The sequence below is a fragment of the Staurois parvus genome, unplaced genomic scaffold (genome assembly GCF_062004578.1).
Source record: "Staurois parvus isolate SC_StPar_1 unplaced genomic scaffold, SC_StPar_1.0 ptg000549l, whole genome shotgun sequence".
Taxonomy (NCBI): Eukaryota; Metazoa; Chordata; class Amphibia; order Anura; family Ranidae; genus Staurois; species Staurois parvus.
Window position 1 is genome coordinate 12,513,911 of NW_028318345.1, and position 27,728 is coordinate 12,541,638.

A 27,728-nucleotide genomic window follows, 5' to 3' on the forward strand; every position below is an offset into this window, starting at 1 on the left:
CTCCCCTTCTCTCCTGCACGGTGTCGGCATCTCCACTGTGGACACCAGGCTGTGACAGCTTGCGGCTTCACAGCCGGGTGCCCACTGCCCATGCGCGTATCGTGCTTAGCCCCCTAATTGGTCTGGCAGTCTTCTGGGACCTGTGAAAGTTCCCAGGAGATTGCAGGAGGGAGGAGGGGTCCGAACTTCAGGCTCACTTCGTCACGGCGAACTGAGCCAGAAGTGGGAGTGGGTACCTGGCAAAAACAGGTTTACGCGCTCCCCCCCAAAAGGTGCTAAAAATGGCAGTGGAGGGATGGAGGAGGCAAATAAGACTGCAGGAAGGAGGAGGGGCCCGAACTTCAGGCTCACTTCGTCATGGCGAACTGAGCCAGAAGTGGGAGCGGGTACCTGTCAAAAACTGGTTTACGCCCTCCCCCAAAAGGTGCTAAAAAATGGCTGTGGAGGGGTGGAGGAGGAAAATAAGTGGAGCTTCTGCTTTTGAGTGGAACTCTGCTTTAAACTCTGGTCTGCACACAAGTTCAAGCCAAACTTTGGCTATTCATGCATTTGTCTGAAAACTAGACTTTTTACTCTCTTGGCAAAAGCCAAACATTATGTATAGTAGTGGTAGAAATAATGCAACTGTACATGACAGCTTCTACTTACTGTCAATGGTTCTTAGCAATGGTTCTTAGCACGGCTTCATTAATTTACTAACTGTGAATCCCCTGCCAGGAAAACAAAGGGGAGGGGTTAGCATGACATATTTGACCAAATATGGCTCTGTAACCCTTTACTCATTCTATTACTATGGTCTGTTATGGAATTTGGAATGGACCCACAAAGTTTAAGGGTCTGGTATGTATTTTTAGGGGGGAGCCCATGCAAATATTATTTTTTGTGTGGGGTTCCACATTAACATCTGTATCTGACCCACACCTAGGATAAGAGTCTGGTATACATGAAGGTAATGGCTGGCCATTTCTTTACAAAAGGAAGTAAAGCATTAAAGTGTCACTAAACTTAGGACCCTGCATTCACTATATCTGGTCTCCCACAGTACACAGAACATGGAAATGCAATTATGTTAATAAATATAAACTGCTAAATACCTTTTCTCATCAGCAGTTAGATCAGTCTTCTGACTTCTATCAGTGTTCAGCAGAGCACTGATTAAAGCTTGTAGAAGGAGCTTTCACTAGGAGGATGCAGAACCCCTGCCCACTGTCTGGGCAGTGCTGATTGGCCCTGTGCTGATCACATGCACTCTCCCAAGAAAATAAAAACCCTCTCTAGCAATACACACCAAATTGAGCATGTGCAGTGTCTTCACACAATCGGTTGTATGAGGTGATAAGAGGGGGACACTGGAAGTAGGGGAAGATCAGAGAAGTCAGGATCAAAGAGCATTTTTACACAATGCAGAGGATTAACCCCTTATGTTCCACAGTGAGTATAACAAGCAAGCGTTACTGCATATACAGACTGATTTTGCTGATGTGGGTTTAGTAACACTTTAAAAGCTGTCATTTGCCAGCAATTTAAACAGGATTTTTTCTTTCAGTTTTAGTGCAATAGGTTGTATACATAGTAGGGATGTGCCGCTCACAGGAAGGTTAAGGGCATCCCCCAGTAAAGCATTATTTTGAGTAATTTTGCATTATTAATTTGCAATTAAAGCATTAATCCCTACTCCCCACCAAGTACATTTTTCTTAAAATATGCTTTGGCGTGTCCCCAGAGCAATGCCCAGCCCTACCCCCCATGCCATTTGTTTGACAATCCCTTGCCTATTAGTAAAAAAAAAATGGCAATTACTGATTTTCAACGTTCGGCTTCCCTTAATTACAATAGAGTTCAGATTTCACAATCTAACCTTACCTTGATTCAAACCCAAGTATATCCACCCCTTCCTTAATAATGATCTCTTACTAGTCAAAGGTTTCCTGTGAACTGCATATGTATAAGGGGTGATTTCTACCACTGAGGCAGGCCTTAACATAGCAGGATGACGACACTGAACTAGTGATACAAATAGCACAGAGAAATACCCCTGAGTCAATGTTATTAATGTAAAAAATGGAAACAAAAACATTTGCAAATAAATGTCTGTAAAATATTTGATCAATTTAAAACACATGCCTACATGAAAAAGAATGTTTTAGAATGATATCACACATTTTTATAACAGAATTTCTGTAATGGAAGGATGCAATAAAAAAAATTTGAAAGAAAAAAAAGAAAAACTTTTTTTTAATATTCTAAACACATGTCAAACCGCATAGAAGAGAAGAAAACTTTTTTTTTAACTTTCCACTTTCATCTTGAAAGCACATATAAAATTAACAGTTGATTCATCCACCATAATATTGCATCTTCTTTTTTCTATTTTCTTTTACATGTGGAATTTGCTTAAACTTTTTTCTCAGTAATAGCTTTTCACCTCGGCAGAACTGTTTACTTTATGACAGATATCTCAATGCAGTGAAAGACAAGTTGTTGGCATTGGGGCAGAATAATAATTGTATCATATGTCTAACATGTATATTCAATATGCTTGATGAGAACGCAGTGAATGACCTCAGAAAATTTGAAACTCTGGCATGTCGGCTCGTACGGCACACAGTCTGCCAATTTATATTTTCACCAGCTGGTTTCTTCTTCGCCTCTCCTTCTAAATCTTTTTCATATGATTTGGTATGATATTTTTCTGACATATACACTCACCACTTTTGGTTTCCAAAGAGAAACATATTGGGTGAGAACAAGGTACAGATGAAATATCTTGGGAATAGTCTGGGACTCTGCCAAGACAGCACTATCTAGAAACTTAGAATTTCTATTTGTTCCGTATGCGTAAAATACCTAAAACTGGAATGCGTACAACTAGATGGCTTTTATTGAGCAGACTATTATTTGAGCATGGGCCAGTAAGTAGAGTTTCTTGTCTCAGATTAATATGTTTTTCCTACAGATACAGAAAGGCAATCAATTTAACCTATATTTGATTTATAAAGGAAAATAATGCATCTGTTGTTTCATAATGTTTAATTAGAATTCCATTTGTTATATTCCAGTCATTTGGATTTCAGACATAAATGATTAGACCTTTTTTATTACACAGTGCTTTTGTGGACAAACAGTATGGTTTCATATTGCCCATATATAGCATTTTTTGGAAAGCATTAAAACTTTTTAGTTATGAAGGTGTTCATCCTAGTTTTCTTGTTTTCATGTTTGATTAAAGTTCAGGTTTTCTTCTGTATATTGTGGGTTTGCTATCTGGCTGTCATCAGTGCTACACTCTGTTAAGCTGTAATGGGGCATATACCCCACTGCAGTTCTGTGTGCCCCCCATGCACCCGATCCAGCTCTCTGTTGCACCTCCTGAAACTCACTCTAACACTCTTTCTTCCCCCAACTTTTTACATCTTTTCTACTTTGGCTTATCCTGCACCTTAATACAAGCCATTTAAAAAGTTCCCCACTGTCACTGGATAAGATAATGGGGTGTGTAGTGGGGCCCATAATGGAATATATAGCACTCTCTAATCACTTACAGCACCTTCCTTCTATTCTAGATAAGTAAAATGTGGTTCCAGTGAGGCTTCTGATTGTCAAGTTTCACCAAGGATAAGATTTACAGTTGTATACACTAGAGAACACAGTAAGTACAATGAGGAAAAAAAACACCTATGGTCTCAGTGTTTGCTTTATATGTCATTTTGTCATAACAGATGAACATTTTTTAATAATCAGGAAGCCAATGGAAACTGAACAAAGAAATGACCCCCGCCCAGGAGTTTTGGGTCCTTGTCAACTGCCAAAACAGCCTTAATGATTATCTGTCACTGCTATTGAAAAGGAACTTGCTCCCTTTTTTAGGTGGAGAATTAATAGGCTAGTTTTGCTTTCATGCTCTATTTCACAATTTTAGTTTTGTTAAATTAACTTTCCTCCTTTGGATGAGAGTTTTACATAATACATTTTTCTATTATTTTAAGATTTTCTTTACTTATTACATAATTTATACTGCTAAGCACTTTTAATTGCCGCAGAGACACAGCAGGTGTAGTGATGCTGTACGTAAATGACATCTTCACTCTTTAGAAGAGAGAGTAATGCTTCTGTAGTGTGCAAAGAACATATGCTAATCAGCCACACTCTTCAGGCACAAATGAGATAATGTGCTTATTGTTTAGACACTGGAATTGTTCATTACAAAATGACACAGTGTTTGCCAATTTTGTCTTCATTATAAATGTAAATATTAACTGGCGATATGCAAAAGAATACAAAAAGTCAACAGCAATTAATTGGCTTCTGTAGTAATTAGCAACTGTAAGGCAAACACTTAGGAGCCGATATAATTGTCTGCATTAGGAATACACCTCCTGTACAGTTCTAATTAGCAATTTAAACAGTTCAGAAATTATATGCCTCTTGCCTATAGACTCCCTGAAGTACTGTTCATTAATGAAAAAAATAGCTTGGAAATGTCATTTCTATTGTCTTCTGCAAAGTGCTCTGTACTGAACACTGTGTGTTACTAAAAAGCAAAGCTGCAGTGGATAGTAACAGAAAAATTTCAGTTTTTTGTACAGTACTCTTAAAAAGCATGATCTATTAACAGCACACGTTTTCCATGAATTGTTCATCCATATATAGTTTTAAAGATAATTTCTGAGATTTCCTTAAACTTGTCCACTTCTTCTGACCTCTTTATCCCTATATTTATCTTCCTTTTTCAAGTAGCTGAATTTTATTTTGTACCTTAGCTGCATTTGTACTTTTCTGAAATTCCTGTGAGACATAATGGTACTCTCTGGGCACATAATGGGCCTTTGTAACACAAAGGTTCACACTGAGTTGTAGTAATGATATAATTGTCACTCAACATCAACACTTAATGCTGTGACAACTGTTAAAGATAATCCTGCCTATGTGCAATTACAAATGTCTATAATATAGCTTGCCAACATAGTATTTATTTGAAACATTACCAAAGTCTAAATTTAATGTTATATCCAGATATGGTTCCTGCCTACCCTGTGCTTTAGAAGCTAGTGGAAGCTATCCAGAGCAGATTATCAGAGCAGACCTTTTGTGTAACAACATAAGCAATGGAAAGTTATAATTATTTATATAACTTGCTTTTAATAAAAATAAAAAATACATTTTCTCTCCCAGGAAAACCAGCATATATTTATATGTATAGCTTTATATACACTGCACAAAAAAAAATAAAAATTGAAAACACATCAGATCTCAATGGGGAAAAATATCATGCTGGATATACTGTATATACTAATATGTACTGGGTAATGTCTTAGGATGCCCCATAGTTTCGTGGAAATTTAAATTATCAACCTACAGAGGACTGAATTCAAAAATGTCTCGAAGATCAAACTGAAAAATGATGCAGGCTAGTCCATTTTTCTGAAAACTTCATTGCAGCAACTCAAAATAGTACTAATAGTAATAATAGTAGTAGTTTATATGGCCTCCATGTGCTTGCTTGCGTGCATGCCTGACAACATTGGGACATGCTCCTAATGAGATGATGGATGGCGTATTGGGTTATTTCCTCTCAGACCTGGACCAGGGCATCATTGAGCTCCTGGACAGTTTGAGGTGCAACCTGGCAGTGTCAGATGGACTGTAACATGATATCCCAGATTTACTCTATTGGATTTAGGTCAGGAGAGTGTGGGGGCTATTCAATGGTATCAATTTCTTCATCCTCCAGCAACTGCCTGCATACTCTCACCACAGGAGGCCAGGCATTTTCTTGAACCAGGAGGAACCCAGGACCCAATGCACCAGCGTAGAGTCTGACAATAAGTCCAAGGATTTCATTCCGATACCTAATGGCAGTCAGGTAGCCATTATCTAGCTTGTAGAGTTCTATGCGTCCCTCCATGGATATGCCTCCCCAGACCATCACTGATCCACCACCAAAATGGTCATGTTGAACGATGTTACAGTCAGCATAACATTCTGCATGGCTTCTCCAGACCCTTTCACGTCTGTCACATGTGCTCAGGGTGAACCTGCTCTAATCTGTGAAAAGCACAGGGTGCCAGTGGCGGACCTGCCAAGTCTGGTGTTCAATGGCAAATGCCAATCGAGCATTCAAGTCTGTTTCTGATTGTTTGGTCAGAGACATTTTGTAGAGCTCTGTCAGTGAACATCCTGTTCCTCTTTGTACAAAGGAGCAGATACCGGTCCTGCTGATGGGTTAAGGACCTTCTATGGCCCTGTCCAGCTCTCCTAAGGTAACTGCCTGTCTCCTGTAATCTCCTCTATGCTCTTGAGACTGTGCTGGGAGACACAGCAAACTTTCTGGCAATGGTATGCATTGATGTGCCATCCTGGAAGAGTTAGACTGCCTATGCAACCTCTGTAGGGTCCAGGTATCAACTCATGCTAGCAGTAGTAACACTGATCCTAGCCAAATGGAAAACTAGTGAAAAACAGTCAGAAAAGATGAGTAGGGAAAAAATGTCAGTGGCTTCCACCTGTAAATTATTCCTGTTTTGGGGGTCATCTCATTGTTGCCCATCTAGTTCACCTGTTATTAATTTCATTGACAGCAAAGCAGCTGAAACTGATAAACAACCCTCTGCTACTCAAATGACCAGATCAATGTCCCAGGAGTTTAATAGACTTAATGCTATACTCTGATTAATAAGTGTGCTTTTCATTTTTTTGAGCAGTGTAGCATAGGTATAGCTCTCATAGTATAGCTCTATGCGGTGAAACTAAAAGAAAAAAAGTATCTCAGCACTCTCAGCTTAGTACATGAACAACAGTCAAATATTTAAACAGTACTTATTCCCAATACCTATTAGTGGAAGTCCTGGCTCAGGACGGTGGGTACAAGTATTCAGCAGCCTTAATGATAGTTCACATGGAATGGAAACCAGGGATAGATGGTTGAGAGGATGGATGAATGAATGTATATATATCTCTTAATAAGTTCCACTGCTTGACACTTCAGATCTGGGAGGAATCCTAAATCCGGTGGATGACAGCTGTAGCTGCTCATCATTCGCACTGGCATACTGTCATTTCCCTCCACATTCAAGCAGCACTTCTCTTACTTGAATGTAAGTTTGGATATTAGTTTGTTTAATAAATTACACATTAGAGTTTATTTACTAAAGCTGGTTCACTCAGAATCTCATGCACTTTTACATGGAAACCAATCAGCTTCCAGGTTTTATTGCTAAAGCTTAATTGAACAAGCTGAGGTTAGAAGCTGATTGGCTGCCATGCACAGGTGCACCAGATTCTGAGTGAACCAGCTTTAGTAAATTCCCCCTATTGTTTTTACTAATCCCTGAGCTTTGGCTACCTTGTTGTCTTCTAGATCTATGAAGTGTCCATGCAAAGCTGACATCAATTTTTTAAAACTATTTTTTGTTTTTCATAAGTTTTATACTGTTGTTTTCTATGTAAATGATTGCCTTTGCAAATAAACATTACTGGACAATTCACGCCTGTGTGTTGTAACAGCATGTAACCTGTGCTAACAGCACCCATCAACTTGAGGAATATAGCTACCATTATCAGTTATGAAACTTTTCACATAAGCATGTTGCATTGCAATACAGCACTAGTTCATTTTTTAAAATCCTGCTTGCTGTATCTTTTGTGCAGTTCTTGAAAACATGTGACATTGCATTCAATGGAAATGCACTGAAAATGCACTAAAATGTAAGTTTGCATTTTAATTTTTACATTGGACATGTAGAATGTATATAAAATGGGTATCACCTTGTAGTAAACAACCATAATGTGCTAAAAATAGTGATGGGCCGAACACACCCGTGTTTGGTTTGTGGTCAAACATTCTAACCTAATGAATGTTTTCAGAGTCGAGCCGCTGTTAGATATCACGGGGCCCCGTACAGCCTACCTGACAGGCCCCTTCTCCCCACCACCAGAGAAAATATCAAAATTATATTTATTGTAAAAATACACTAAACACCTTATTAATGTACACAATCCCTACAAAATTTCTGTTAAATCTAAGGGCTTTTTCACACTTGACTTCTTCCCAAATGCCCCTATAGTGTTTGACAGGCGTTAGACAGGCATTTGGGGAGCGTTTTTAACACTCCCCAAACGTCCTATCTGCGGTTTGGAGCCATTTCATAGGCATTTACAAAGCGTTAAACCGCACCACAAATGCCTATAATGAAGTTAATTGTATTAACGCCCTGCAAACACCTCGCAAATGTCTGCCAGGTGTTTGAGGAGCGTCACCATAGACTTGAATGGGAGGTGTTGAAAGGCTTCATCTCCTCCTGAATCCACATGAGGCGTCAATTTTGCCGCAACGCTAACGCTTCAGTGTGAACAGCACTGTGTGCTGCCATGTGTATAATTTTCAAAGCCGCTTGAGCAGCGTTAAAAACACCCTTCAAACTCCTGCAAAATGCCTGCTTACAAAGCTAGTGTGTACTAAGCCAAAATGATAAAACTGTACAGTAAATAAATAAAGCTCGGTGTGTAAATGAGGTCTTCGGGCTCATTCACATGGGTGCTGTGGCCTGTAGAGTGTGAATCAGTGGTTTGTTTATGTGGCTGGAGCAACTTCGAGCTGTTTACAGGCAACCTATGTTACACTATGGAAACGCTACAGGTCCTAATTGGACAGGCATATGGGTGCAGGTGTACAGCCCTGAACACAGACAGTGAGCATTCAGGGCCACTTCCCCACGCCTGCACATCTGTCAGATTAAAACCTGTGGAAGGAAACTTGAAAGTGTCAAACCTGTGGAGCAGAGCAGGAGTGCCTTTAACATCACAACACTGAGCCGCTGTGTGATAGAATGACAGGAGGCTAACAATGGAATTTAGCAGCTGCAGATGGGCTTGTCAGCTGCCCAGGCCTCCCTCTGCAGCTGATAGGGCCGGGCCCCCTACAGGAGTGCTGGGGGTACCCCCTTATCAGCGGCCCTTAATATTGACCAGGAACTTTGAACTTAATGCATGTCTATATGACTCAAATTTGTAAATTCAAAAGTGCCCATTTTGAAGGCTTATATGCAAGTTATTGGCCATAAAAGTACCGTTTTTAAAGGGACAGTCATTTTTTATTGCTTAAAGGAAAACAAAAAATGAAAAATTCCTTTAAATATCATGCCTGAGGGGTCCCCTTAAACTACCTGCAAAGTAGCACATCTGTACAATGAATAGAACCTGCTGTAGCAGGACCGACATTTTATTTTTTTTAATGACATTTTTATAAAAAAAACAAAACAACACAGTGTGCCCCCCCCACCCAATCCATATTAGACCTTTTGGTCTTATAGAAAGGTTAGGAGGGACTCCACAGTAAAAAATTCCAAAGTAAAGTGTGTGGGGTTCCCCCTAAAAGCACCCTCCCCTCCCTGCAGCTTAGCAGGCCATGTGCCCTCGGCATGGGGATAATGTACCCATGACAATGGGGACAAGGGCCTCTTCCCTACAACCCTGGCCCAGGGCAGGGGAGCTCATGCTGCCCCCCTTGTGATTTTTTTTGTAAAAAATAAAGAAACCAGTCTTTTGAAAACTTTCCTTATTTAACAAAAAACAAATGTTTTTGACAAGTCCTAGGTTCTTTGAACCTAGGCTGAAGTTTGTGAACTCCAAACATAGCGCCCAAACCCTATTGAAGTCGGGGGGGGGGAGGCAGATCTTGTTAATATTTTCTGGCCTTTTTCAAGACCAATTTTCCTTTTTTCCATTATTGAAAATGAGCATAAGTTGCTGGACACTGCCAAGAGTGACCCGTATCCCGCTTCAATAGATACCATTTGGTCGGGAGCAGCTCAAAAGACAACAATAAAAATACACAATTTCTTTAAATAAAAATACCTGTAGGATATGCCAGTTATTGTTGGCAAAGTGGTATCATTTAAAAAAAATATTTTGCTACTAAATGACATTTCTGGACTGGCTTTACCCCCCCCCCCCCCCAAAAAAAAAAATCCATACCAGACCCTTATCCTTGATAAAAGTCTGGTGTGGAGTTTTAAGGGAACCAAACACAAACAATCAAAGAACATGGCATGGGGGGTCCATATCAGAATCCATACCAGACCCTTATCCAAGCATGCACTCTTTCTGGATAGGAAAGCGAGGTGCAGTGAGTGTGTAACAGTGAATTGGAAGGATACCCCTGGCTACTCATTCACAAATAGTAATTAAAGTATACTTTCATCTTTAGTAACATGTTACACCAGTATTCTGAGCATGACACAGTACTAAGAGAGCAACCCTGCAACCTCCCACCTCCTTCCCCCTTGATCCCCTATTGTGACAGCAATCTGAATTAATGAACTACAAATAGCATCTGCCACCGTGGCAGATGGCTTGCCATTCTAAATGAACTGCAAGGGTGCAGGTGAGCTGGTCATTGATTCTTCCTAGACTTCAGTAATTGTTTGCCCTTGTGGAAGGTAAGGGCAGACAGCTGTATTGAGAGTCTGCAGGAGCCTGACATTGCAGTTATGATCTAATAATCACGGGTACAATGCTCTGTAGGCTCCTAAGAAAAAAATAATAAATGCACTTTTTTTTTCAGACAATAATTTTTATTGAAAAAGACCCATTTGGGGTTTAAACAATGTAGAGAAGAGAGACAGCAGCGCCAAGTGTAGACGGTTAAAATGGTAAAATTGAGTGAGCCTGCTATGATCTTGGAAACCCGGTCCATATGGTGACATCATCCCTGCGAGCCTCTCTGCGTCCCTCTCCAACTCCTCGGAGGGTCAGGAAAACACCCAGAGCGCGGCCAAAGGACCTGATGCTCCCACTAGACTTCCATCACTTGACATGCCTACCTTTTACCTATCTATGTGAGTGCAAATTTACCTTTAAATCTGCCTGATTTTAACCATCTACACTTAGAGTGGCGCTGCTGTCGCTCTTCTCTACCTGCATTAGGAGTATTTACAAGCTCTTACAGCCGGCTTCCTCCTTGGACAAGTCCATACTACTACAAGCCCCCCCCCCCACAGATGGACTTGGACATCACCTCCACATGGACCTTCTACTAATCCCCATTGCTGATGGTCCATCCCCAAATGCAAACAGGGTAGATGCGTCTTAGCGCTCCCTCCCCCCACTCACCAGGGTTTAAATAATACATATGTAGGAGCAGGGCAGGTCTGCTCATCTTAAAGAAGAAAACATGGTATGTCAAAACACATATAATATGGGTAACATCATGTTGTATACGTATGTCAAGCTAAAGTATGAGTATATACAAATTCCTAAGTAAGTGGGCTATAGTGTAATGGGAGAGAGCAGTTATAAGAATAAGGAATAAGAAGAAATACTGTATATGTTGTTTAAGAATATAGCTCTGTTTGGCCCAGTAGAAGAAGTATATATTTTCATAATAAAGCTAAGTGGTCTTTGATTGTGAATTTCTATCAGGAGGGTAGTTATAGGCCCAGGATAGACCTGGGATCTGAAAGCCAGGATTGCCATTGCTGATGGAACTTAGCAATGCTCAGATGGGATTTAACAAAGAGAAATTCCATACTGAGATGGTCACTGAGTATACCAATGGTCTTGTGAAATGTGGGTAGGTGGGGGTGTTTCCAAAGCTGGGTTATAGATAGCTGCTACTAGTATGTGTGTGACAATAGGGTGAAATATTGAGGGCCAGTCCGAGAACCCCAAGCCAAAGAGAGCCAACTGTGTAGTCAAATTATATGAAACATGGGTGGTATCCTGGATGAGGGTGGATACGTTTCTCCAAAATATGGCATTAGAGGAACATTCCCACCACATATGAAAAAATGGTGCTGTCTAGGCCACAGCTCCTTCAGCACTTCTGAGAGTGAGATGGGTATATGTGGGCTAGCTTTACAGGTGCATAATACCATCAATATAATATTTTCATCAGTGATGTTCCTGGAGAAAATGGATGGAGTTTGGGCATCTTGAAAAGACATGGTGGAAGTGCGATTTGAAAGGTAGATTCCCACTGGGCCATTGCAGAGGACTTTCTGTTTTGAACTCAAACTCATGTGGAAAAAGCCTTGGAGCTTATTAGAGGTAGTGTTGTAAAAGGCAATCAAATCTTTGGTGGTATGGTTGGTTATAAGAGATAAATGTGAGAGAGTATGACATATTTTCAAACATATGAAGAAGTCCTTATTAGAAATGCTGTTTTATTAGAGAGTTGTTGAAAGGATTGAAGCTGTTGGTGGTGGAATAGGTCACCCAATTTGCTAAGGCCAACTGTGACCCAGTGATGTAATGGTAGGTTTGGAGAGAGGAGTTGCAATGACAGAAAAGGTTGGGTTTCAATGGGGGAGAGCTGCAGATTATATAATTTTGCTTAAAAGGAGCTAAAGGAGACAGCTATGTCCTTTGGATTTGTTAGATTGTGACCTTGGGCATCTTGGAGAAATGCGATTTTGGTTTGTGCTACTTCTCTTTTGTATTGTAGGGCTAATGTTTTACCAGCATTATTCCCCTGGGGGTACCATGTGAGACAAAGGCGCCTGAGAAAGAAATTTTAGCCTTTTTGTAAATATGAGCTAAACTCATTTCTTACTTTGCGAAGCTCACTGATGATAGCTTCTGACAGATTTTCTTTGTTAATGGTTTCTAGGACTTTGTTACGATCAAGGAAGTTATTGATAGTGTCATAGTATTGATGGCAATCCCATCTCTGGGATACTGCTGTATTTTCTGTAAAATGGATTTGTAAAAAGTTTTCTGCCGTACTTTAGGGGCGTAAACATTAACAATAATGAGAGGGTAATTATTGAAGGAGGCCAATAGTATCAAGAATCTGCCTAAGGGGTCTCACTCAATCTGTGAGAGAGCAAAGGATACTGAGGAACGGATTGCAATCATGAACCCTCTTGCTTTCTTGTCAGCTCATGAATGAAAGCAATGGGGGAATAATTTGTGAGAGCATTGGGATAACTTAGTTTCAGAGAAGTTAATTTCTTGGATGCATATAATATCTGCTTTCTGAGAGATAGCATCTAGCCATAATAGCGACCACTTAAATGGCTGTTAAGGGCCTTAGCATTCAAAGAAATAATTTTGAGGAACATGAAAGATTGCTGGAGGCGATACTGTGGTAGAACTGAGAAGAGACATTCCACTACTCGCACTGTGGGTGCACAGAGAGTAACACATTTCTTAGTAAAACATATGAACCACCATAACTTAAAAAAAACAGTTGGTGCAGGGATTCCTGTCTCCGCACCAAAATGCAGGAGCTATGCAATATCAAACATAAACCATTATACAGAAAAAAAGTAGATCGAGGAGGTTAACCAAAATAGGAAGTGTGCTTAGCACACTGTAATAATGGTGCGCGGACAGGCTACCAACATGGCATCTACTCCTCCACTCCAATTAAGTCCAGCCATACATGTCCACCCCTAGAAAGGGGTATAATGAGTAGGAGGGCATGCTGAAAGTTATATTGGTGCTTATGATTCCCAAGGATTAGAGATTTTGGATGAGGGATTAGGTTTCGGAATAGCTGGGGGGATACATGAGATAACACCCCAGTTATGCAGCTTCTTGATCCCATCTTTAGTATAGATACTTGTTGGTTCTGATGGGTGACCAGAAGATTTGTAGAGTAGCCCCAGCGGCAGGTGATCTTGTGATCAGTGAGAACAGATGTAACTGGATCAGGGGCGGACTGACCATTTGGAAACTCGGGCACTGCCCGAGGGCCTGGGGTCAGAAGTGGGCCCCATGAGATGCCCCTGGTACCTTTTTCATAGGCTTTTTTGAGTTTGGGCAAGGACACAGGGGCCCCATAATCCCCTATTGCCCCATGAGTTGTCAGTCCGCCCCTGAACTGGATAGAAGGCTTTGCGGGCCTGTGAATTTGCAGCCGAGATGTCATTAAAGAGTGAGATTTTGGCAAATGGTGTTGTGGCTTGTGGCTTTTATAAGCCCGATCAATGAGCATATCATTTTTGGTGAGTGAGGGGATCAACTTGTGGAATAGCTGATGCATATATTGCACAAGTTCTGCAGTGGTAAGGAATTCAGGTACCCCCCTTACTTTAATATTGTTCCACACAGAGCGGTCCTCTTAATCTGCCACCTTCAAGTGGAACAGTTGTAAAGTTGCTGCTTGTTCATCTTGTATGTCCACCATGGTACTGTGAGCTTTGATAGCATCACAGAGGTGTTGCCCTATATATGGTCAGTGCATTCTTCCAAGCATTCAAGCTGATCATGTAGAAGGTCTCTATGGAGGTCAGCTTGCAGAAACAGCAACATGGCCTTAAGGGAATGCTCAGATGCAGGGTTGTCTCATGTAGGATATGTAGCCAGAGCCTATGCAGGGGGAGAATGGTTGTGGGACTAAAAGTCCCAGATTGCTTCTTCTTAGAGGGCGGTTATGCAGGGGAGTGTGTAGGGGAATTAGCTACCCTCTTATCTCACTCATTTGGAAGAGGAGCTGCCAAACTCACATGGGCAGCTGGGTCCGCCATGTTCAGCTAGCGCAGGCTGTTCATGCGGTGTTTCTGGGTCTCCCTGCTCCCGTCAGCACCATGATGGGCTGAAGGCTGAGCAGGGCGCATGTAGAAATCGAGTAGCCAGCATGATCCCTTGAGCTGCAGGACGTAGTTCAGCGGCTGCTTGGATTAGATCCCTCATAGCTGGAGGAGAAGATGCAGCTGCTGACAGGCTGCATGGTGCTGGATTGTATTGCGGAGGAGTGGAGGTGAGGGATAAAGCAGCCATCTTCTCCTGTAGCCAGGTCACGCCCCCTAAATGCAATTATTTTATCTGCAAAAAAATTAGCTTTTTTTTTGTTTAAATGTGAACTTAGTCTTTAAATACACACTTTTGAAAAAAATCCTTTATTTAATTTACCATTGCAAATAAATGCTCACTGGCCAACAGCTGAATGTCAACAAACCAGTCTGAGTTCTTGGGTTACATCACTGACTAAATATGGTCAGCCAGGATGCCTGCCTGCAAAACTATCTGGCCATTTAGTTTGCCTCAAACAAGCTAGGGTTCAAGTCAATGGCGTCCCGAGGCAGGTGCGGTGGGTGTGGTTCGCTCTGGGTGACACCGACCACACGGGGTGGCACCGGACCTGCTCCACAAAAAGGTAACTTGTAAAGCATGCCGACGATCCCCGCAGGATCCATCCTGCGGGGATCGTCGGCATGCAACCTATACGGGGTGATACAGGACCCGCTCCAAGAAAAGTTAAGTTGTAAAGAAAGCCGACGATACCCGCAGGATGGATCGGATCTGCGGATTGAGCATAAGGGATCGGAGTCCAATCCATTATGCTCAATTTGCAGATCTGATCCATTCTGCGGGGATCGACGGAGGGGGTGTCACCAAGTGTTACCGCATCGGGTGACACCAACCCTAGGGACACCTCTGGTTCAAGTCAAACTCACTTCCAGCCAAAACCCAAAGCTCATTGGAATAGTGAGTAAGGATGAGCTGATGGTTTGATCCAAACCTAGGTTTGGACCAAACTTTGATTGTTTGGGCTTTCTGGCAAACCCTTGAACTTTAGTCTGTTTGGTGTCTTGTTTAGCAGGAGCCATGCAATATTTAAATATAGTTTAATAGTTAGTCAGGTTGAAAAAGCACAAGTCAGTCTAGTTCAACCAATAGAAAAAAAAGAAAACCAACATATACAATATCCTGTACTCACAGATGATCCAAGGGAAGGCAAAACCCCAATACAGCATGCTACAGTGGAAGACAAAAATCCTTCCTGACCCCTAGGTGGCAATTGTAAATTCCCTGAACTACTCTTGGTGTTAGTATCCAGTTAAATTTTGTGCATTTAGGAATGCATCCAGCTCTTTTTAAAACAATCTACTGAGCTTGCCAGAACTACTTTTTGAAGGAGTCTTACTGTGAAGAAGCCTTTCTGTATGAGAAGGTTAAATTTCTTTTCCTTCAGAAGAGTGCCCCCCTGTCCTCTGTAATTACCTGAAAATGATATCAACTCAACAAGAGAGAATAAATTCAGTTCAGATAATCTTTCCTCATAACTGAGCTCTTACATGCCTCTTATTATTTTTCTTAGCCTTCTCTATAATTTCTCTAGTTCTCTGATATTCTGTTTGTGAGCTGGAGCCCAAAAATTAACTGAATATTCTAGATGAGGTATTATTTTTGATTTGTACAGGGGCCTAACATCCTGTAAGGACATTACTCCACTGCAAAGCTTGGTGTCATCTGCAAACACTAAAATGGTGCTTTTAATTCCAAACGCTAAATCATTTATAAATGAGTTAAAAAGTAAGGGCTCCAACACTGAACCTTGGGGTACACCACTAATAACCTTAGACCATTCAGAGTATGAATCATTACTTACTACTCTCTGAATACGGTCTTAAAGCCAGTTTTCTATTCATTAGCCATGTGTGGGGAACTGTCTCAAACGCTTTTGCAAAATCCCATTATGGTATATCCACAGCTTACCTCCTCATATTATCCCCATTGGGGACTTGAGGTCCCCCATTTTCTTTTGAATACACAGAGCTGAAGAAGATATTATTAAATTTGTCTTATTTTTGTCGCCAGTCACCAACTCAAAATGATCTTTTAAAGGCCCTACATGCTCAGATCTTTTTATACTATAAATATACTTGAAGAATTTTTGGGGGTTTGTCCTACTCTCCTTTGCAACCTGTCATTCATTTTGAATTTTTTGCTGTCTTGATTTCCTTTTTACATATTCTGCTATATTCTTTGCAACTTCTAAATATTGATAGCTTCATGAATATATTTTTAAATGCATTTTTCTTATTATTTATAGCTATTTTAACTTTGGACGTGAACCACATAGGTTTTATTTTTAACCTGTTTAATTTATTGCTCACAGGAATATATATTGCAGCATGTTTACATACAGTCAATTCAAAGTATTGCCATTTCTAAAACAATAAAGATATTTTACAAGAAGCATTCCTATTTCTGTTCTAGGTTCTCTAATGACAACATTCCCTTCCCCAGTTTAAATATTGAGCAGCCTTAATCTTTGAAAAATTCAGTCTCTTAAAATTAGGTGTTTTTATCTTTCCACTATGTGTTTGTTGTTTACAGCTAACATTAACAGGGATATTGAATTAAAATTAGGTCTGGTCACTAAAATTTTCTTCTGGCAAAGGTCCGAATAGGGTGTGCCCATCAGTGTGCCCCCTTACATTAGGTGTCACCATCAGAGTGCAACATTACATCATGTATTCCCATCACATCAGTTGTCTCCATCAGAGTGCCCCTTTACATCAGGTATCCTCATCACATTGTCACCTTACATCAGGTATTCCCGTCAGAGTGCCCTCTTACACTCAAAATACCCCTTTACATCATATTTGGCTATCAGAGTGCCCCTTTACATCATATTCCCCATCTGAGTGCCCCTTTACATCACATGTGCCCATCCGAGTGCCCCTTTCCACAGTATGTGCCCATTTGTGAACCCTTAACATTAAATGGGCCCGTCAGAGTGCCCCCTAACATAAAATGTGCCCATTAGAGTGCCCTTAACATAAAATGTGCTCATCAGAGTGCCCCTTAACATGAAATAAGGGGCATGCTGATGGACACATTTTATACCAAGGGGCACTCTGATGGGCACATTTATAATAATGGGCACTCTGATGAGCACGTTTATATGAAATAAGGGGCACTCTGATGGATACATTTTATGTTAAGGGACACGTTGATGGGCACATTCTTTGTTGTGCCCATCAGAGTGCACCTTAATATTAAATGTGCCCGTCAGAGTGCCCCTTAACATAAAACGTGCCCATCAGAGTGCCTGTTAACATAAAATAAGGGACATGCTGATGGGCACATTTATATTAAGGGGCACCCTGATGGGCACATGATATGTTAAGGGACACTCTGATGAGCACATTCTATGTTGTAAACAACGGTATAGGACAGATGAAGTAAAACGTGGATGTTTATTTCGCCAGATATGCTTTATAGACCCAGACTGGGAGTGTTAGGAATAAATAAAGTAATTTTGGTAAAACATTCATTTTCTCCCCCGTGGCTAAAACCCATGCTATTTTTTTTATACCCCCTTGCCTGTAAGTCCAAAAAATTGACAGATTTGGCTCCTGTTGATTTCCACGGAGTTTGGGTTCAGCATTTGAACTGTGAAGTTGGCTAAACCCTGCTTGAACTCAACCTAGGAAAGTTCATCTCATCACTACTACTGAGTCCTTTACTGTGTTTGTTTGTGTGTGTGTGTATGTGTGTGTGCATGTCTGTGTGTAAGTTTTGGCTCAAAAGGAGAATGAAAAATTTTAAAGTGCAATATTTTAAATTTACCTACCTAAAATGTTTTATTTTACTCTTGTGATGACCACAAAAAAGTGAGAAAGGAATTATGTTAGACATAATTGGATGAATTTCTGAATCACAATAGTAATGATTTCAATAAATCTGAAATAAATTATAACCACACAACTAATTCATTTGTACTCATTTCAAAGAAAATTACTAGTGGGCACCTGCTAGGTTTTTTATTTTTGTGCTATAAACTTTTGGCTATAAAAAATATATAGTAAACTCAAAGTTAGTCGTACATTTTGGCCAAAATGTATTTTGCTTTATGTCTTTGGTAAAAAAAAATCCCAATAACTGCATGTTAATTGGTTTGTGTGAAAGTTCTAGCATCTACAATTGACGGTATAAATATTGGAATTTACACCATTTTATGCTATACAGCGCTGCACTAGTTTAACTGACAATTGTGCGGTCATGCAACACGGTACATAAATTAAATTTATGTCCTTTTTTCACACAAATAGAGCTTTCTTTTGGTGGTATTTGGGTATCTGGGTTGTTGTTTTTTTGTGCTATAATCAAGAAAAGACCGAAAATTTTGAAAAAAAATGATATTTTCTCATTTCTGTTATAAAAAATATCCAATAAACTCAAATTTCATCATAAATTTAGGTCAAAATGTATTTTGCTACATGTCTTTGGTAAAAAAAAATCCCAAGAACTGCATATTAATTGGTTTGTGTGAACATTATAGCATCTGCAAATGGCGGTATAGCTATTCGAATTTATGCCATCTTTTGCTATACGGCACTGCACTAGTTTAACTGACAATTGCGCAGTCATGCAATAGTGTACATAAATGAAATTTATGTCCTTTTTCACACAACTAGAGCTTTCTTTTGGTGGTATTTGATAACCTTTTTTTTTGTTTGCTATAAACAAAAAAGACTGAAAATTTTGAACAACCCCCCCCCACCCTATATTTTCTCATTTCTGTCATAAAAAAAATCCAATAAACTCAAATTGTGTCATAAATTTAGGCCAAAATATATTTTGTCATATGTCTTTGGTAAAAAAAAAAATCCTAATAAGTACATATTAATTGGTTTGTGTGAAAGTTATAGTGTCTACAAATGATGGTATATTTGGAATTTATGTCATTTTTTGCTATACGGCGCTGTGCTAGTTTAAATGACAATTGCGCAGTCATGCAATACTGTACATAAATTAAATTTATGTTCTTTTATTCACACAAATAGAGCTTTCTTTTGGTGGTATTTGATTAGCTCTGAGGGTTTTTTTGCACTATAAACAAAAAAAGACCCCTAATTGTGAAAAAAAAATTATATTTTCTAATTTCAAATGTCAAATAAATTTAAATGTCATCATAAATGTCATCATAAATTTAGGCCAAAATGATTTTGCTACATGTCTTTGGTTAAAAAAAATCCCAATAACTGCATATTAATTGGTTTCAGGGGCGGACTGACAACTCATGGGGCCCCCGGGCAATAGGAGATCATGGGGCCCCTGTGTCCTTGCCCAAACTCAAAAAAGTCTATGAAAAAGGTACCAGGGGCATCTCATGGGGCCCTCTACTTACCCTGGGCCCTCAGGCAGTGCCCGAGTTTCCAAATGGTCAGTCCGCCCCTGATTGGTTTGTGTGAAAGTTATAGTGTCGACAAATGGTGGTATAGATATTGAAATTTACACAACTTTCACTTTCTGACTGACTGTCACATTTCTTGAAGTACTAAAATACCAGGGCAGTACAAACAGAGCCAAATGACCCCTTTTCAGAAAGTAGACACCCAAAGCTATCTGCTGAGAGGCATGTTGAGTCCATGGAAGATTTTTTTTCCACAAGTTTTTGGAAAATGACAAAAGATGTTTTATTTTTTTTTACACAAAGTTGTCACTTAAATAATATATTGCTCACACATGCCATGGGTATATGTGGAATTACACCCCAAAATACATTCTGCTACTTCTCCCGAGTATGGATACCACACGTGTGAGACTTTTTGGGAGCCTACCAACATACAGGAGCCCAAAATCCAATTACCACTTTGAAAGCCTGGAGGAACATAACTTACTCATTTCCCTTCCTCACTAACTATCACAGTTTCAGAAGCTCTTAAATGCCAGGATAGCACCCCCCTCCCCCCAAACCACCCCTTTTTGGAAAGTAGACACCCCAAGGAATTTAAAAAGAGGCATGATGAGTATATTGCAGATCTCATTTTTTCTCACAAGGTTTTGAAAAGAAAAAACATGCCTCTCAGCAAATAGTTTGGGGTGTCTACTTTCCAAAAAGGGGTCATGGGGGGGGGGGCATTTTGTTCCCAGCATTAGAAGTTTATGCAACACATCACTCACTCTTCTAACCACTTGAAGACCAAGCCTTTTCTGACACTTTTTGTTCACATGAAATTATCAGTATTTTTTGCTAGGAAACTACTTTTAACCCCCAAACATTATGTATTTTTTAAGCAGACACCCTAGTGACTAAAATGGTGGGTACTGCAATTTTTTATGTCACATAGTACTCGCACAGTGATTTTTCAAACTCAAATTTAAAAAAAAAATACACTTGTTTTACTTTTAGTGCACAAAAACACAATAAATTGGCCAATTGCTTGATAACACATACAAGATGATGGCATGCCAAGTAAATAGATACCAAACATGACACGCTTTAAAACTGTGCATGCCCAGTGCAATGGCGACAAACTGCATACATTTTTAATATTCATAGTTAACGCATTAAAAGCCTTTACAGGCTACCATTTTATATTTACACAGGAGTTATAGTGCTAGAATTACTGCCCTAGATCTTGAGTTCACGGCGATACCTCACATGCATGGTGCAACAGCTGTTTACATACCAGCACGGGGCAACGCTTGCTCACGCAGTTGCGCACGCGCAAGGGAGGCGAGGGTGCTTTTTTTATTATTTAGATTTTTTTTTTATTTTTGCACTGTCACTTTCATTCTTTTTTTAATCACTTTTATTGCTATCACAGGGAATGTAAATATCCCCTGTGACTGCAATAAGCATTGACAGGTAGTCTTTGCTAAGAAATCTGGCGTCTAATAGACTCTATATATCTCCTCTGCCCTTACATCATTTGATCTCACCAAGAATGGTGTGATCAGTTGCTTTCCCAATTTACAAATTGCACTATTTATATCCTGCAAAACTGAAGTGATGAAATGCTAGTAGCTTCCGATTTCTTAGACTATAGAGATGATTGGCACCATTCCGCTCTCCAATCAGCTCTATGGTCAGCTGGCAGAAACTCTGGCTGCATTCTCAGATTCCCCCAATGGCACAGGACTGCCGGGGATGGCCGTGGAAGGCAGCGGGGGAGGGGGGCATCTTCTTCCGCTGTTTGTAAAAGCAATCCTGCAGAAAAAGTGTGTGGTATGCCCACCATTAGAATAGCCTTGCATCCACCCACTTCTAATTGTAGGCACACATGGTAGGCCTGTGGGGTGAATGAAAAATAAAGAACCTAACATATTCCTCTGTTCGCATCAATCGATGTGGATGAAGAAATCTCTGCCAAAAATGTTTTTTAAAATATATATACCGAAGCATAGGGGCCATCCACCAACTGACCACCCGAGGCCCACATGCTTCCGCATATATGCTCTTTTTTAACTGTGGATAAAAAATCTAATCAAACAGAGCTGCATACACGTATATTCTGAGAGCAAGACCCTGTTGCTGTCAGAATAAACAGATCAGTGCTGCAGCTGAATGGCATTCCTGCAAAAAAAACAGCAATGTTTAACAATAAATCAGTAGCAATAAAACAGTAACAGTATAACAATAACTTGACAACAAAAAAAACAAAGATTTTTTGGTTTTTAAAATTAAAATTCTTTTTTTTTACTTTTACTTTTTATTTTTTGGGGTTTTTTTACTTTTTTTTAAAACTTTAACCAGATTGTAGGGTCTCTAAAAATGTGATAGCCAGTTTCCTGACTACCTAAAATATTACGAGACCCTGTGCAAATATGTGCCCTGAACTGAGCCGTGCTGTACCCTATTCTAATATTCCACTAGTGTATGGTAGCCACGGAAGCAATCCTCGAGGCAGAAACCAGGTTGGCCAGGACAGGAAGGACAAAAAAAGCGGGTGTCACGTCTAATTCCATGTCTACTACAGACACAACATCTTTTTTGGGGTGTCCTTTGGGTTGGGGTACAAGGAATGGCATCGGGAAAATGCCTCTCATGCAGCCGGCTAACTGCAGCTGGATACAAAAGGGCCATGATGATCTCTTCCTGGAATTTTAGGAAGGATCCACTACATCCAGTTGCTTTGTAAAGCACAAAAGCATTATATAGAGCCAACTGAAATAAATAAACAGACACTTTTTTGTACCAGCGTCTGCCTTTTTGGGAAACTAAGTATGGCTTCATCATCTGGTCATTGAAGTCCACCACTCCCATGCTAAGGTTATAGTCGTGGACACAGAGGGGCTTCTCAACAATACCAGCTGCTATGGAAATTTGGATGGTCGTGTCATTTCTCAAGCAGGCTTTAACCTCCCTAGCGGTATTCCCGAGTGTAGCTCGGGGTAAAATGTCAGTACCAAAAGCGGTAACCCCAAGCTACACTCGGGCTTACCATGCGGCGCTGCATAGGGATTCCCTGCAGAGCTTACCTTGTCCTTCGCTCCCGCGATGTGTCCCCTGCAGTGTCCCCGGCCATCTCCTCCACCCAATGCCAGCATCCGACTTCTGCGTTCCGGTCCCTGTGACGTCGGGACATACGGGCGGCGGCGGCGGGAAATTTGAAAATTTTAAAAAATTTCATTTTTTTCCAAACAAATTTTGCATAGTAAAACATTGCTGTTTCAACCCATTTCACATACATATTGTCCCTAGTGCTTTGTCCTTTGCCCTGCCTGCATTTTGTCTGTTCTTTCTGCCTGGAAACTGAGAAACGTCCATGGCGTCCAAAAAGTGTCCCTTTAGGTCAAAAGCGGGTTTAGATCAGCTAGAGAACAGCGATAGTAAATCAGAACCACTTGCAGAATTAAGTGATAATGATTCGTGGGGAAATTCGTCATCAGACACTGAAAACGATTTTGCGACTTTGCTCAGCAATGTGCGAACTTGGCACTCTATTTCAAATTTCAGTGTTTTTGGTTTGATTATATTATTGAATTAAATGTATTATTATTATATTATTATTTTTTTTTATGATTATTTATTAAATTATAATTTATGATTTCGTGTTTCAAATTTTATCATACCCGGGATGTTTAATAGACTCTTGTTCGGACAGATTTCAGTGAGTTATTCCTAAAAATTACAGCCTACAATAAAAAAACTACATATTTCCATATAAAATAATGGTACCACTTTCAGCACCAAAAATCTGAAATAATCATACCGCTAGGGAGGTTAAACCCCTTTCTAAGATGGGTATTTACAAGCCATTGGGGGAAGCCCCGTTGATTAGGTTGCACGGTGCCATACGCTCCAATTCCAAGATTGTACAAATGTCTAAATAGTGGCACGCATGAATAAAAATTGTCCACGTATAAGTGGTACCCCATAGGGAAAAAGGATGACACCAAATCCCAAACTATCTTGCCACTGCTCCCCATGTAGTCTGGGCATCCAGGGGGCTCCAGATGACTATCTTTCCCTCGTAAATCCAAAACTTACATGTAAAGCCTGTTGCCCTCTCACAGGTCTTATACATCTTGACCTCATATCTGGCACGCTTGCTGGGGAGAAATTGTTTGAATGCAAGGTGCCCAGGAAAATTAATGAGGGATTCATCAACACAGATGTTTTGCTGAGAAGTATAGGCATCTGCAAATTTTTGGTTAAGGTGTTTTACGAGGGGGCTGAATTTTGTGGAGCAAATTCAGGGTCACCCCTAGGACAACAGAGTGTATTGTCATTTAAATGCATAAATCGCGTTATATTCTCATATTTATGCCTTACCATGGCAGCAGAGAACACGGGCATATGATGAATCGGGTCTCTGGACCAATACAACCGCAGTTAATTTTTTTTAGTAATACCCATGTTGAAATTTGGAAACCGTAATAGGTTTCCATGCAGATGGTCTGGAAAAGTTTGAATTTGGGTTGGTGGCGATAAACTGTTGTGCATATAAATTGTTTTGATCTACAATCAATGCATACAGATCTTCTGAAAAAAACAGCTCCAAAAAATCAAGAGGAGTATTTAAATTTGCTGTTTCCACCTGAATTCTGGGTTGGGCAGTGAATGGGGGAAGAACCGTTGCTGTAGAATTTGTGGGCTGCCAATTAGGAGTGGCAAGCACATCTGGAAGGACACTAGGGGCTCCATGGGCCTGTGAGTGAATTCTTGGTGGCTGCGGGACACTACTTGTGCTAGTCACTGCACCAGCTTGTACTTCACTTATGGGACTGGCCACGTAACCAAGTGATACTGCAGTGCTAATATGTATAAGACCAGGATGTACTAGGTTGCTGGTGCTCGGCAGTTCACCTAAAGGTAGAATGGCACTAGTACTGGCACTCTGCTGCATATGAGAATCATCATGCAACTGTAACATCTCAGCAACATGGAAACGGGGTCGGATACATCTAACCTTAGCAGGGACCTCTTCTCCATTGTCTGAGCAATCTGTCAGGGTCTGCTGCTGTCTACAGGTTCGTATTCTGAGGCAGATTCTGTCAGCAAGGCTTCCCCTTCGCTCTCACCTGACATGCTCAGAATCCTGTAGGCCTCTTCACTAGAGTACCTTTCGTTGGACATTTTAGCCACTAAATTTAGAGGTAGCTAGTGCGACTCATGGGAAAAAGAACACCTGCCTGGCAGGGACTGCTTGATCCACTCAAACAAATGTGTTAACAAAGATCAGACCTTATTCTGTGAACACTGCTGCTTTGTGTGCAATGTATCAAGTGACAGTGACCTACTGACACTGCACTTGCTGGGAGAGAAGGGGGGGGTTAAGCGCAGGGGCTAAATGCAGGTGCTAGCAGGTGCCGGGGCTGATCCCACTAATGCTGCAATTTTGGGGACGCTATACTAATGTGAACGCTGGTATAGTGCTGATCTGATCAAATATATTGATCCTTTTAGACACTATACTAGCAATGGAGGTTTATTGTGTATGTGAGCGTGTTCCTGGCAATCAAGGGGTTAAATGTGATGACTATTGTAGTGGTGGGAAATCTGACGCTATCTGGGAGGGACGCTAACTGACGTTAACTGATGCTAACGCTATCTAAAGTCGCCGGTGACAAAAATACAGTGATCAGTAACAGGTGACAGGGCAGTGAAGGGGTTAACTGGGGGGTGATCAGGGGGTTCAATGTGACCTTTATGTATTTTTACTGTAAAAGTGTGCTGTTTTTACTCACGTGGATCTGCTTTCTTCTCTCTGGGACGGAATGTTCCCAGAGAGAAAAGATTGCATCATTTCCTGTACCTGTGTAAACGTAAACACAAGTACAGGATGATGTGTGATAGGCCAGGGATCAATCAGCAGATCCAGACTGAACATCACTGGCCTGAATCTGTTGATTGATCAATCAGGCACTGAATCATGGCAACGTTGGGTCAGTGGGCGCACATCCATGGCAGGAGCTCAAATCACATATATTTACACGATTTTGCACAGGGAGTCCACCCTGTAGCAGTATCCCTGCTATAGGGCTGGCCTTAAGCGGTTAAAATCTGTTCAATATCCCTAAACACAAATTTATATTGTGCTCGAAATGTATATATAATGTGTAGTTGACCCTTTAAGTGCAAAACCATCAAACAACTGTCAAAAGATACAGCACTTTCACTTAGAAAACATAAATTAGTTCTGACATTCAAATGTATAACATAACATAATGATCAAAAATTCACAAAAAGTCCCACACCACACTATAGTAAGTAATTAAATACTTCTCCTCTTCTTCTCTCTTATTACACCAGTGCTTTTTACCACGTGTATCACTCCAATGCACGCACCATAAATCTTTGACCCCTTAATGAAAAGCAAGGTCAAAGGAAATTAATTCCCAGGCTCTGTTGCGGTATCCAAATGGTTTGGTAGACTGTTACTTACTCCCTCACTTCGGACACTTGGAGCCCAGTGGGACTTGCAATTTCCTCTCAGGAAATGAATCATGTGCACCAAAAAAAGAAAGGCTATCCTAGTGCAGTATTTAGTAGTAGATAAAAGTGCCCATAAGTATAAAACACTATGCACTTACATTTAATGGTGCCCAGATACTTGGCACCAGCATACACTGCTTGTGATGATCACGGCCACTCCATTCCCTAGACCGGTTGTGCATTCCAACAGCTGGAAATGGACATGATGAGCATGTTGACTGGCTCCATGTGTTTCGCCATCATGGCATCTTCAGGAAGCTCCCAAGCTCTTGGAGCTTCCTGACCATTTGGATACATAACTAGCAGGGGTGAGTGCATACCTAATCTCCCCAAATAACAAATTAACGCAATAAAAAATAACGAAAAATTAAAAAATATAAATTGAATAGGAACAATAAATATAAGAAGCAAATCTGAATATATGAAAAGAATCTTAATATACAAAACAAATTCGGAAAACTAATCATTCTAATGAATATGATGAAATGAAATGATTTATTTAATGAGTGAATCCAAAACCAAATTAATTTACAGGTATGTACATAGCCAATGAAAAGAGGGGGTAAAAAGAAAACAGCACCATCCTTTTTAAAATAAACTAGTAACATAGACTTCTTTCTCAACTCACAAGCCCAGGGTAAGTTTTGTTAAAACCTAAAAGTGACTGCTTATTACAAACTTCTTATAATGATCAAGTAAACTTAAATCCCTTAAGACCATAAAACTCAAAAAAGATTCTTTGGATTCCTTAATTATTTTCTCAGACAAGAGAAGTAAAAAACACAGTATTTTTTCTTTAAAGCAAACCTAGTTTTGGTTCGATCTGCCCCCATCTACCTCTGTATATTGTATGGAGACAGTACAGCATTGCAGAATCCATATCACTCTTGGAGCTAAGATTATTGTAGGCCCGGAGAAGAGGAAATTCAGTGCTGCCTTAGATGGGAGCTATTCTAGGCAAAGACAGCACAACATCTACACTGATTATAATAATAACACCAATAGTTTACTATCCATTATTCTTCCTATAAATATTATATCTTGAACCAAATACAAAAATCATACTGCATTCAGGTGAGAGAGAGCTGTATCTATGTATCATGTATAGGATGCCACAAGTCTGCCACTTTCTCACAAAATTTTATTGCATAGTGAGTGACAGTGAGACTGATTTACTAAAGGATTTGAGGATGTTCACATAATAAAATGTGTAAGATTCATTTAAATTATCCAACCACGTAAATAGAAAATCCTGAAGTTAAACTGGCCCATAAATCCCTGGTTCTAGTCTATCAAGTGCTAAACCAATGGCCTTAGGCATTTT